This window comes from Monodelphis domestica, chromosome 3, assembly GCF_027887165.1.
Source record: "Monodelphis domestica isolate mMonDom1 chromosome 3, mMonDom1.pri, whole genome shotgun sequence".
NCBI classification, from domain to species: domain Eukaryota; kingdom Metazoa; phylum Chordata; class Mammalia; order Didelphimorphia; family Didelphidae; genus Monodelphis; species Monodelphis domestica.
In genome coordinates this window covers 45,772,973-45,786,830 of record NC_077229.1, presented here as the reverse complement: position 1 = coordinate 45,786,830, position 13,858 = coordinate 45,772,973, and the positions used below count along the sequence as shown (strand labels likewise).

Below are 13,858 nucleotides of genomic sequence, written 5' to 3'. Positions count from 1 at the left end.
AAATTCTCCAATGAATCTGAGATTGCATCAATTTGGATACAGATTGCAAACCCATCCACATCTGGCTATCCTATGGCTACTTTTTTGTTCATGTCTTCCCATAGATTTGCCACGAGAGGGGAAGGGGGGTCCATTAAGCATGCTGAAACACCCTCACTTTCTCCTAACTTTGGGAGGATGCCAGTGGAACACTCTGACCACCCACCTGTCATCCCTCTCTCTTGCCATCAGACCAGCCCATCTTCTCTTCCTGTCACTCCATCCTTTATTCCTATTATTCTTTACAACTCCTCATGGGTCATATGTTGCAGTTGACCCATACCCATCATGCACCTCTCCAATTCTTCAGAGCTGGTGGAGATCCAGTGAGAAGGTAGGTTGGCATCCAAGCCCAGGAGAGTGTCTGGAATCTTGCCACCTAGTGTTTTGGTCCTGGTTCCTCTCAATTCCATCTAGGGTTTAAAATATAAAATTGTTCACATACAAAATTTCATAACTTTATCACCAATTGGCTTGTTTCCCCTCACATAAAGTTCAAGATCTGGGCAAAACTCCAACATCTAGTTTGGGCTCTATTCCCATTAAGATTCTTTGGCTTTTCCAACTTTATGTGACCCACTTGAATTGTGGCTTAAAGTGCATTTCCTGGCTAAAATCTGGATTGAAAAGATATAACCTAATGAACTTCCCAAGGGGCTACTTCTAGCAAGGTCTAAACTTCCAACCCATTTCGCAAGTTTGTTTCTGACAAGAGAATGGATGCTCTGTGGAGTCATGTAATATTTATTGGGAAAGGAAATGGGGGGATTAGAAAAATGGGAAATAATGGAAGGTTTGTAGCAGGGTATGGAGGAGTTGAGGGAAGAGAGGAAATATTGCTCAGTGAGGCAAAGGAGAGAGATGCCCCCTGCCGAGAGGAAGCAGCAGGGGTCTGATAAGGACTGTTTGTCGTTGAATGACTGAACTGATGTTCAGCTCCCTCTATGCCCCAGAAAGATAATCTACTTATCTGACTGTGAATTGAAATAATATAAAGTTTAATAACTGGTTGAGATTGGAGTTTTTTCCTCAGCTACAGAGCTGAGGCCAGGCCTCATAGGCTGGTGGTGGGTTTCTCCCACTTCTGGCTACTCTATATCAGTCCTTGCTTTGTCTAATTCAGAATCTTAGCAGTAGACAGAAAGCAAACAAGAACAGTTCTAACCTTCAGAAGCCTGTATCTTTGGGCTGAACAGAGTAGAGGTACTCCATTCCAGACTGGGCTGAATGAGCTCCTCCCTCCTCCAACACCAGGAAGGAAGTAAAACCTGGCAGGAAGGAAGTGTTAGTCACAAGACCCAACTGCTACTCTCAGTTGCCCCTTCCCCACCAACTGTCAGTCTTGTTTCCTTTCCACAGCCATTAGCAGAGAAACTTTCTTTTTCCTCAAAACACTTTGTGTCGCTTTGTATTTACAGATGGAGTAAACATACTCCTCTAGTAGAATGGAAGGATGGCTAGATGGAACTGTGGAAAGAGTACCAGGCTTGGAGTCAGGAAGTCCTGAGTTCAAATCCAACTTCCAATACTTACTAGCTGTGTGACCGTGGGCAAATTGCTTTATTCTGCCTCAATTTCCTTTTCTGAAAAATAAGTTGGAGAAGGAAATGGCTAACTGTTCCAGTATCTTTGCCAAGAAAATACCAAATTGGGGGGCGGGGAGGGATAGCTCAGTGGAATGAGAGTCAGGCCCAGAGATGAGAAGTCCTGGGTTCAAATTTGGCCTTAGACACTTCCTAGCTGTGTGACCCTAGACAAGTCACTTGACCCCCATTGCCTATCCCTTACCATTCTTCTGCCTTGGAACCAATACACAGTACTGATTCCAAGATGGAAGGTGAGGGTTAAAAAAAAATCCCAAATGGGTTTTGATTTTATATGAGCATTCTCTTACAACAAGGACCAATATGGAAGTCAGTTTTACATAATACATGTATAACCCAAATCAAATTGCTTACCATCTCTAGGAGGGGGGAAAGAAGAGAGGGAGACAATTTGAGTCCTATAAGTTTGGGGGGGAAAGGATGTTGAAGGTTGTTATTACATGTAAATGGGGAAATAAAATATTTTTTAAAAAAATGAAAAAAGAAAACTCCAAATAGGGTCACAAAGAGGTGGACACATCTAAACAGTAGAATGGAATCTCCTTGAGGGCAGTGATGATTTTCTTCTTGTATTTGTATTCCTAGTACCTAGAACACTGCCTTGTGACTCATAATTGCCTAAAAAGTGATTGCTGAATTAAATTGAATATCATTAAGCATAATAATCACAATAACTGCCATTTATATTGTACCTAAAGGTTCACAAAATGCTTTGCATATGTTATCTTATTTTGGCTTTATAACAAGCCTGTGTAGCAGATATTATAATCATCTCCTTTTTACAGATGAAGAAACTAGGGCCCAGAGAGGTAAAGTACCTTGGACCACTACTAAGTGCCAGAGGTTGGATTCAAACCTAGGTCTTCCTAATCCAAAGTCCACATTTGTTATACTAAAGTTATTTCCTTTCTACCCATTTCCCAAAGTATTGATCACCTGGACCACATACTCTGACATGGTTATTATATGTGTTCTCTTACTGTCTGGGCTATTTGTTTCTTGTTTTCTCCAAGTGAATTTTTTGAGAACAGGTTATGGTTCCATTGAACAGACACTACTAAGTTCTGGGGGGAAGGAAGGAAGGAAGGAAGGAAGGAAGGAAGGAAGGAAGGAAGGAAGGAAGGAAGGAAGGAAGGAAGGAAGGAAGGAAGGAAGGAAGGAAGGAAGGAAGGAAGGAAGGAAGGAAGGAAGGAAGGATGTAGAGCAGAAGGAAGAGGGGAGAGAGGAAGGAAGGAAAGGAGAGAATTCTTCCCCCTCTTAGTTCCAGTGCTTTTGGTGGCAGCTAGGTGGCACAGTGGAGATAGAGCACCAGAACTGTCCTTAGGATGGACCTGGGTTCAAATAGGACCTCAGATATTCCTGGCTGCATGACCCTGAGAAAATCACTTAAACCCTCTTTGCCTAACCCTTGCTTTTCTGTCTTAGAATTGTTACTAAGACACAAAGTAAGGATTAAAAAAAAATCCAGTGTTTTCCCTCTTTTCATTATATCCTATTTGTTTTCTATATAGCTTATTTTGTATATATTTGTCAGCATGTTGTCTTCCCCCATTAGACTTATAAGCTCTTTTGGAGCTTTTGCCCCTTTTTGTAACCCCAGCACTTAGCCCAGTGCCTGGCATCTAGTAAGAATTTAATACATATTATTGATTGATTGATTGAAGTAACTACTAGGTGCCAGGCATTGTGCTTGGCACTTTACAAATATATTTTTATTTGATCTTCACACCAACCCCATGAGGCAAGATTAGGGTGAGAAGAAAAGCAAGAACTCAATTCTGCCTTTAAGGATTTAATATTGGGGGGGGAGCCCTACAACATCTACAGACAATAATTAATCTACAATCACTTATTAAGTGCTTACCTGGTCAGCATGGGTGGCTTCTGCCTCACTGATATGTTACTGTTAAAGTCAGGAAGGCCTAGGTTCAAGTCTTGCCTCATATGTGACCCTAAGTAAGTCACTTTCAGAAACTGAAATTTGCCAAAGTGGTGCTGACCTGCATTAGCAAAAGGAATTTCCTCTCCTGGGAATTCCCTACACCCATGAAATCAGAGGCCCATTCCCTATCACTCTCCTATTCTGTGCTAAATAACTATAGTTCAAAGCAAACTGGATCAGAGACAAAGGAGAACTCCAAAGTGCTCTAGGAAAATTTGAAGAGGAAGAGAGATCATTTTCAGCTTCAGGGATCATGGAAAGCCTCATGGGAGAGAGTGTCTGAGTTGGGCCTGGGAAGATAAGGATTTCAAGAGATTAAGCAGTACTGATCATGGCCTTCCCAGCAAAATTCACAGAGTCAAGAGAGGAGGAAAGTACCAAAAAAAATTTTTTTTATTGAGCTAGAAAAAATAACAAAACTCATTTGGAAGGACAAAGGCCAAAGAATATCAAAGGTATTCAAGAAAAAAAAATAAAGGAAGGAGATCTAGCACTACCAGATTTTAAACTCCATTAAAGGATAATAATTATCAAATTATCTGGTATTGACAAAGAAATAGAATGATGGATCAGTGGAGTAGAGTAGGTATATGACATGTAGTAATAAATTATTATAATAACTTTGTGTTTAACAAACACAAAAATTTAAGTTTGGGGAAATAAAAACTTATTTGGCAAATATTGTTGGGAAAACTGGAAAGCAGTCTGGCAGAAACTAGACCAATGTCTTACACCATTTACCAAAATAAGGTCAAAATGGATACATGATCTAGACATAAAGGAAGTTAGTATAAATAAATTAAAAGAATATGGAATATGTTATCTATCAAATTTATGGATAGGTTAACTTGGGAATAAATGAAAGATAGAGAACATTGTTATATGTAAAATGGATCATTTTGACTATATTACATTAAAAAGATTTTATACCAGAGGCAGTTGGGTGACTCAATGGATTGAGAGTCAGGCCTAGAGAGGTCCTCTGTTCAAATCTGACCTCAGACACTTCCCAGATGTGAGACCCTGGGCAAGTCACTTAACCCCCATTACCTAGCCCTTACCACTCTTCTGCCTTGGAACCAATGCACATTATTGATTCCAAGAGAGAAGGTAAGGGTTAAAAAAAAAAAAGACTTTATACCTATAATACCAATATAACCAAGATTAGAAGGAAATAATAAAATTGGGAGGGGAATTTTATAGACAGCCTCCTATCTCAAATATATAGAGAAGGAAGACAAATTTATAAGAATAAGAATCATCCCCCCATTGATAAATGATCAAAGGATGGTGAAAATGCAGTTTTTGGAAGAAGGAATCAAGGCTATGTATACTCATGAAAAAATACTCTAACTTGTCATTGATTAGAGAAATGCAAATTAAAACAACTGAGGTATCATATTACACCTGTTAGATTGGCTAAAGTGATAGAAGGGCAAAACAACAAATGCTAGTGGGGATGTGAAAAAATGGTGACACTAATACACTGTTGGTGGAACTGTGGAACTGATTCAACCATTCTGGAACACAATCTAGAATTATACACAAAGAGTTACAGCAGTGAATACCCTTTGACCTAGCAATATCACTACTAGATCTGTTTCTCAAGGTGATAAAAAAAAAGGAAAAGAGCCTATATATTCTAAATATTTATAACAGCTTTCTTTGTGGTGGCAAAGAACTGGAAATTGAAGGGATGCCCATCCAGTGGGAATGGATGAATAAACTGTGGTATATGGTTGTGCTGGAATATACTGTGTTGTAAGAAATGATGAGTAGGTTGATTTTAGAGAACATAGAAGACATGCATGAAATAATGAAGAATGAAATGAGCAAGATCAAGAGAATGTTGCATTCAGTAACACTAAGATTGTTCAAAGAGTAGCTGTGAATGACTAAACTATTCTGAGTAATATGAATGTTCAAATTGTCAGCTTGAAAAACAAAGGACTACCAAATTAGTCATAATTAGGGTTTTTAATGGAGGCAACCAGATCAATCTCTGAGAAGACTCAGAGAACCTCAATTTTGGGATTTATGATGAACTACAAAATACAAAGTGTTTCTATGGACTTTTGGAGATGAGGAAGAGCATAGATCCTGCCACCTGCAGAAGCACTAGCCTGGGAGTGGCTGGGAGAAGCCTAGATGCAATAGCCAGAGTTTTAGAGTGATCAGACAAGTAATTAAGGTTTTGATTAACTTAGCTGAATTCTGACTTGGATGATCGAAAGGTACTTGAGGGTTTATTGTTCAGTCTGGATCAAAGGTCCATCTAGGGGCTTCTTGAAGGCAAGTTGTCAAAATCCTCTACAAAGGACCTATGAAGAAAGATACTATCCACTTCCAAAGAACCTGATATAAGGGAAAAAGTATTGTATAATTTCACATATATGTGCCAAATGGTGACCTTTTCTAGTGCAGGGGGTTGGGAAGGGGAGAGAGAGAGAAAGAGAGAGAGAGAGAGAGAGAGAGAGAGAGAGAGAGAGAGAGAGAGGAAGGCAGCTCAGAACTCAAAAATACAATACAATAAATAAATAAAAGGGAAAAGCTGGATAAGACTAGGAAATAGCCAAGAGTTCAGTTTGGTTTGATCAGAGTTTATAGAAGCTAGTAGAATATTAGGAATGAAATATTAGGGTGGGATTAAATTGTGGAAGGTCTTAAAAGTCAGAGTATTTTTTTTTTAACATTTTTAACCTTCTGCCTTAGAATCAATACATGTATTATTAGTTCCAAGGCAGAAGAGCAGTAAGGGCCAGGCAATGGGGGTTAAGTGACTTGTCCAGGATCACATAACTAAGAAAAGTGACAGAGTATTTAAATAATCCTAGAAGCAATAGAAAGCTACAGAACTTTTTCTGAGCAGTGGAGGAACACAGTCAGACCTTAGTGCCTTAGGAAGACTAATTTAGTATTTGTGTTTAGTATCAATTTTCCTTAATAAAGTCTTCCCTCACCCCCCCAACCCAACAATAAGAAAAATACTTATGAATGAAACATCCTTCCACCTCCTTCCCTAGAAGCCTTTAAGGTACTTAATTAATCCTACAGAGATGGGAAGCAGCTCTCCTTAAATATGGGGCTTAGGGATCCCAAGACACCTTCCAGATCGTCAAGGCTGAGACTCTTAAACCTTTTAGGTGTCCTGGACCCCTCCAATGGTTTAAAAGTGAAGCCTAGGGACTCCTCAGAATCAGATTTTTAAAGACAAAATAATATATATTAAAATGAGAAAGTAAATGAAATGCAGTTATCTGTTCAGGTACTTCTTAAAACATAAGTTCAGGAGACAGCTAGGTAGCTCAGCCTATTAAGAATCAGACCTGGAGATGGGAGGTCCTAGGTTCAAATCTAAAATCAGACACTTCCCAACTGTGTGCTCCTGAACAAGTCACTTAACCCTTATTGCCAAGCCCTTAGAACTCCTCTGCCTTGGAAGCAATATCCAGTATTAATTCTAAGGTGGAAGGTGAGGGATCGATAAATAATATTTTTAAAACCAGCTTCCCAACCCTCGCCTCTAATCTGTTGTCTTCTGAGACCCCCAGAGACTACACAGATGACAAGAAACAAATCTAGGACCCTGGACAACGCTGTCTGATCCCAAATTCAGTCCCCTTTTATAGGTTGTCCCCTGATTCTCTACAGCTAGATTCTGAAAGAAAAAGTCTATAGGTGGGAAAAGAAATTTTCATTGCGGGGAAAAAGTTTTTTATTGTTTGGGTTTTTTTTGGCGGGGGGGGTGGTAATATTCGCCCCTGCGTATTTTTCTTTTTAGCGATTTTTTTTTCGGGGTAAGACTTTATTCGGGAAAATTAATTTTTTTGCGTCTTATAAAATTGTATAGCTTTGACAGTCTCGTTTTCACTCTGTAGACTTTATCCCCAATTCCTAGAGACAAGAATCTTTTTGTACTTATAGAGAAGGGAGTCTGGAGGCCCCCAGTGGCACTGGGAGACTTGGGCTAGAAAGGACTTGTGCGCAGGCGCGCAGGGGGAAGGGGCCAGAGCAAGTAGAGGGAGGAGTCGGCCTCAGAGCGCGGGAGAATGTGAGACGGAAGAGCGCCGCAATTGTCTCCGCCCACCTGGAAAAAGCCTCGTAGTTGGCTTCCAGAGATCCGCATGCGCAGAGGAAAGGGCAAGCTATCCTTCACTGCGTTTCAAGCCTCCACGCATGCCCAATTAGAGAAGGACGAGCAGTCTTGTTCCGGCGTCCATTGCGTCTATTACGTGCTCCTCCTCCTTTTTCTACCCCCAAGGGCCGCCCTCATTTCCTCCCTCTCTCCACCCCCTCCCTTCCCTATTATGCTTTTAAAGAGACATGAGCGCTTTCTCCGCATTCTCAAGGCACAGACTTTTTCAATGTTTCCTTGTCATTTTAATAGTTTGGAATGACTGAATCGAAGAATTGTCAGAACTTGGAGGAATCTTAAAATCAGAGGGGAGGAAGATAGAGAGAGGAGAGAAGAGAGAAAGAGAAAGAAGTGAGAGAAGGAAAGGAAAAGAGAGAAAGGAGAAAGAGAGGCAGAAGAAGAGAGAAAGAGAGGGGAAAAGCGGAGAGAGAGAGATAAAGAGAAAGGAGGAGGAGGAGAGAAATAGCTTTAGATACGAGTATCCCTTTCCTGCGCGCCAGGCACCCTTCATCCAGCCTTCTCCTCTGACCCATGACAAATGGGTTTTCTGTGAAGTCACACTCAGGAAGTTCCGGGCACACCTGTTTTAGACTGAACAATAGACCTTGAAGTGTTTGGTGACCCCAATTTGGGTGGGATTGTAGAGTCAAATATTGTCTTAGTAGCTTCTTCCATTGTTAAAGTCCTCTCTCTTGAAGCCCAGCTCTTGGTTTGACCCTTTCCTTTTGTATTCATTGTACATGACCACTCCCTCATACCCCAGCTGCTGGCTGCCGTCTCTTTGCAGCCTCTCTATGCATGCGAGCTGTTTCAAGTTCTCCAGAGGGCATAAAAGACCCCCAAGTTCTGTCACTCTTCGGAGAATCATCTTGCGCGGTGCATTCTCACAGAGATACTGGTCCCGGAGTCCCAGAGCCCCTGACTACGCTGCGGCCAAATATTGAACACTCTCTCTTTCCTGATTAAACACAAGGTTTTTCTGACTACTTGAGTAGTTTCCTGTTTTTTCCAAGTGTGAGCAGCTTTGTGATATAGTCAGGACTAGAAACCAAGCCTTCAGATGCATTCCCTGCCTATCCAGAGCCTCTGCTGGACAGCATGGTGGGCCTGGAGACTGGAGGACCAGGATTCCAGTTTTGCCTCTGACACTCACTGTGTGACCTGCAGCACATTGTGTAACTTCCCCGAACCTCACTCAGTTTCCTCATCTGTAAAATGGGAATCATAGTGCTTGCACTAACCAATTCCCCCAAAGGGTTATAAATATCCGCACATTACAGGGGAAGGGCAGATTTACCGACCCAGGGATGGAACAGTTGTGATATTTGAGCCTAGTCTTGAAGGATGAGAGGGACAGTTCATTCAAAGCTGGCAAGTGAGTGAGAAAGAGCCCTTTCAACAAGAGTGAGAGGCAGCCAGTGGATGGAAATTATCTGATACACCTGGCTCCAGAGCAGCCACCTGGCATGGGGCACTGGGCCCCTGTGCTAAACACAGACTGGGCTTGTGAATAATGTAGCAGGTGCCTTGACCTGCAGGGAGAACAAGGGCACAGATTTGTAATGAGGCTGGTCAACCTACAGATAAGGCTGAGCACCACCTGCCCCAGTTCTTCCTGGGCCTCAGGCACTGCCAGCTTCCTGGCCCTGGAGCCTGTGCTTTAGTAAGCCAGCCAGGTCCTGGCCAGGGCATCGCATAGAGATGGAGCCAGCAGGAGGGATGGGCACAGAAGTTCTAGTGAGTGGATAGACAGGAGTTTTAATTTCCTCTCAAAACCTTCAGGGTTTTATCTCAACCTCGTGGAAGTCTGGACAGGCACAACCACAACTTTGAACTAAAGAACTGTTTTTCCTAAGACACAAAGTGGTCACCCAGAATGGCTAATCTCCTCAGTGCTGGCATTGGCAAACAGCTTGGTAGACTAGGTGGCTGAAATCCCCAGGAGACATTGAAGTCTTTGAAATCTTGACTCTTCCGAAGGAAGGACCAGACATTATTCCGAAAGGTTCTGTTTGAGAGAAATACTAACAATAACAAATATATTTCACTTTAAAATGTTCAAAGCATTTTTATATACTGTGCAGGTGGAAAATTTGTCCCACGCTGCAAGGGTCTCGGCCAAATTTATCTCGCAAGTCTCCCTACATAAAATGAGGACATAACTTAAAAGGATGCTGGGAATGTAGCTCAGGTGTGGCAAATTTTCCACCTGCACAATACCTTGACAAACTTGACCTTCACAGTGACCCTTTGAAGCAGATAGTATAATTTGGGTAATGTCCTTCAATCAGTAATCATTTATTAATTATTCTGTACCAGGAACTATGCCAAGGATTAGGAACTCAAAGAAAAAGTTCCTGCTCTCAAAAAGCTTACATTCTAAAGGAAAAGGCATGTAAATACAGTAAATAGATACATATAAGATACAGAGTAGATGGAAGAGTATCCAGGGAAGGGAAAGCTATGAGAACAGAGGGAACCAGATAAGGATTCCTGCAGAAAAAGCTTGAGTTGAGTCTGAAAGGAATCCTCGATTAATCAAATTGCAAGTTAAAGTAATTCTCCAAACTTTACCGTACATATATCAAAATATCAAAATTGAATAAAGGGAAAATGAGAATTGTTGGAGGGGTCATGGGAAAATGGCACATTGACACATTTTTTGGTGCATTGTGAATTGGTATTGCCATCCTGGAATACAATTAGAAATCATACCTATAAAGTTACTCACCATACATTCCTTTTGACTATCTCCATTCCTCAAAAAAACTTCATTAAAATAGGAAAAAGAACCACATAAACAAAAAAATATTTAGAAGAGCTCTTTCTGCAATGTCAAAGAACTAGAAACTAAAACTGTGCCCATTGGTTGGAAATTGCTGAACAAATTATGCTATGCAAGTAGAAGGGAATATTATTGTGCTTTAAGAAATGAAAGAGTTACTGTAATTGGGAAAATAAAATAACTTTGAATAACAATATTAAAAAAAGAAATGAAGGAGACAGTTTCAGAGAGACCTGGGAAGATTTGTATAAACTGATACATAGTATACATAGTAAGGTGAGCAGAACCAGGAGAATAATTTATCCCTTTACAACACCATAAAGACAAACAACTTAAAAAAACCTAAAAACTCTGATAATTACAGCAATCAACCAAATTCCAAAGGCCCATGATGATGATGTTTGCTATCCACCTCCTGACAGAGAAGTGGTGGCCTCAGGGTACGGTATGAGATATACAGTTTTGGACAAGGCCAATCAATGCAAGGATTCACTTTGCTTGACTAGGAATATTTGCTATATGTGTTGTATAATTGAAAATCTGTTACCCTAAAAAAGAACTATATTTCCTGGGAACCCACTGACTTCCTGTCATTATGTAATTCCTGTAGACAGGGAATAAAATATTCAGTGGGCAGTCCTGCTTGCTCTCTTTGGCTTGAAGGTTGTAAGCATGGTGGTGGTAAGTAAGCACAGGGGTTTTTGAACTGGCTGATCAGCCATGGGCACTTGGTCTCTCTCTTTTTTTTAATTGTTACCTTTTTATTCCTTTACTTCTAATGATCCCTTAAATATAATATTTTAATTATTGATGATTAATTTTTACAGTGTTTAATTTTATTTTTTTAAGGAAGGGGAAGTGGGAGAGGAGGAAAATGTTAACTAGAAAAAATCAAATTTTTATACTTTTATGTATAACTATGAGAAGCTATTCTATTGCTCATAGGCCTCTACCAGTGTATTCTCCATTACCAATCAGAAAGAAGACCCAGGAGAAAGGGATAAGGGATATAAGGTATAAGAAGACTACAAAGGTAGGAGTGGGGCCAGGTTATAGATGTAAACCTTAAAATTTCTTAGACTTATAAATGTTGGAAATTTCACCATTGGGAAATTTCATACTTGAAAAATTTCCTACTGATAGTCTATTGGAATGTGAACCCCCTTGGCATGGGAGGGTCCTTCTCCTCCCTACTTAAGATTACTTTAGGACAGAAACCTTTTGCTGAACAATGGAAAGGGCTTTGACCTATGCTTAAGCATAGAACAGGAAGTTCTTTGAGTCATGATTGATTTTAGAATTGATACAATAGAGATACTTGGAATGACAGAACCATGTCTTGGAACTTACAATCTCCACCCTACTCAGTCCTAACAGGATTTAGGAAGGGCTGTAGCATAGATCAAAATTTAATTATTTGAGAATACGACCTTCAACATGTAAAGATTAAAATTTAGGGGAGATGGGGAGACTGAGGCAGGTAGAAATTAGTTTCTCTCTGCAAGGAGTATTATATTTTTTAGAGGCTTATTAAAGGTTAAAGATTAAGAATATACAAGTAAGAAACATGTGCCTAGGCCAGAGGCCTAGACAAAATAACCTCACATCATGGAAGAGATGCCTCTGCTCCAAAACGGCAGTTCAAAAGACCCCAAAGCCTTCAAAAGCCTTTTCTTAAATCTCTTCTCGATCTCGGCCCAGGTGAGATTACAAGGCATTCTGGGGAAGTGGAGCAAAGGCTCGTGGGGATTGTAGTCCTGTATTCGAGTCTATTTTTTACAAACAGACATGTGCAAAGGGGAAGACCTCTGGGCGGTCCTGGGTTAAGCTAGAGCCACCATTGGCACAGGGAAGACATGGACAGTGATTGGTAGATGTGAGAACTGAGGGGAGGGAACTGAGATGGTTTCCTTAAAGATAGAGGGGTCTGAGGACTGAGGGTTGGTTGGAGAGGTTTTGCTCTGAGAGGTTGTGCTCTGAGAAGCCTGCTCTGAAGGAGGCTGGAGGTGGAGGCCCCTGAGACTGTTTCTCCATTTTGGTCACGTGAGTGATAGGGACTGATCTTCTTTCTTTGCCCCAGCTATCTAAGGGCTTGGGCCTTTTGGCCCAGCCTAAACAGAGGGGGTATTTAAGCCCTATTCCCTTCTCTCCCCTTTCTCTCTCTCTCTCTCTCTCTCATACCTTTCTTCCTCCTGTTTGTAATTAAAACTTCATAAAAGGTTGACTGCTGACTTGAGTTTTCATTTAGGAATTACATAGCTGAATTCCTTGGCGACCTTAAATTAATATATATCAGTCTTTTAAAGTGATTTCCTTGTCACATAGAGGACCCTGAAAGCCAGAGAGAGGACTTTATATTTGGTCTTGGAGGTAACAGAGAGCCAGTGGAGTATATTTTATTTATTTATTTTAAGCCCATATCTTTTTCCTTAGACTCCAATATTAAATATCTGTTCCAAGACAGAAGAGCAGTATTAGCTTATGCAATTGGGGTTCAGTGACTTACCCAGGATCATATATATAGCTAGGAAGTGTTTGAGGCTAGATTTGAATCCAGGACCTCCTGTCTCTAGGTTGTGGAAGAGGAAGAAGAAAGAGAGGATTTGCAGGACAAGCCAGGCATGCAGACCAAGCTGGGGACCTGATCTGCAAAATCAAGGTGAAGATTCCAAACAGAATGTTCCCAGGAGGAGGCAGTTGAAGCTGGCCAGGGGGAGGAACTGATTCTCTCTCTCTGGGGGTGACTGACCAAGAAAGGAGAGAGAAACCTCTTCTCTGGGTTTTCCTGACCAAGGGAGGCAAGCCTGGCTGGAAGGGAAGAAGCTGAACTGATCCTATTAGCTTCTGTCCCAGGCTGAAGGACCCTGGAGGGTGGGGGTGGAGGGCTTCTGAAATTAGGCTGAGAGACCTTGGTGGTTTTGTGAATTGAAAGAAGAAAAGAAGACTTAATAGTTATCCTCCATCTCTCTGACTGTCCCCCTGTCACAGCTGTGACTTCCCAAACCCTCATAATCCTCATTTTAGATTAGGGAAACCCTCATCCCTCTCACCTCAGTTTCCTTGTCCTGTTATCCCAATAAACCCCTTACCTGAGAGAAGAAAGGAAGTTTTTCCTCATAAATATCATAGTCCACTCAGGGGGGAGGGATGAAGCCACAAGCTTCAGAAGAAACTGGGAGGGAGAGGGAAGGAGAAGGGAGGGAGTGAAGGGAGGAGGAGGTTAGGAAAAACATTGATCCATTAGCCATCAAATAGTGATCAGTGGGCAAACCCCAGAGCATTCCCCTGTAGCAGCATCTCTTTATCTCTCTAGCAGCATCTCTCATCTATCTCCATTATAACTAGCAGCTTCA

At 41.2% G+C, this 13,858-nt stretch overlaps 1 long non-coding RNA gene across 1 annotated transcript in view; it reads right to left on the bottom strand.

Annotated features, from left to right (window-relative positions):
* Positions 1–242: 242 nt before the first annotated feature.
* Positions 243–13,858, bottom strand: part of LOC130458223 (uncharacterized) — a 20,650-nt gene continuing 7,034 nt past the window's right edge. Inside the window, exon 2 of the long non-coding RNA XR_008917328.1 lies at positions 243–452. This is a non-coding gene — a long non-coding RNA (uncharacterized LOC130458223). The remainder of the gene's footprint in view (positions 453–13,858) is intronic.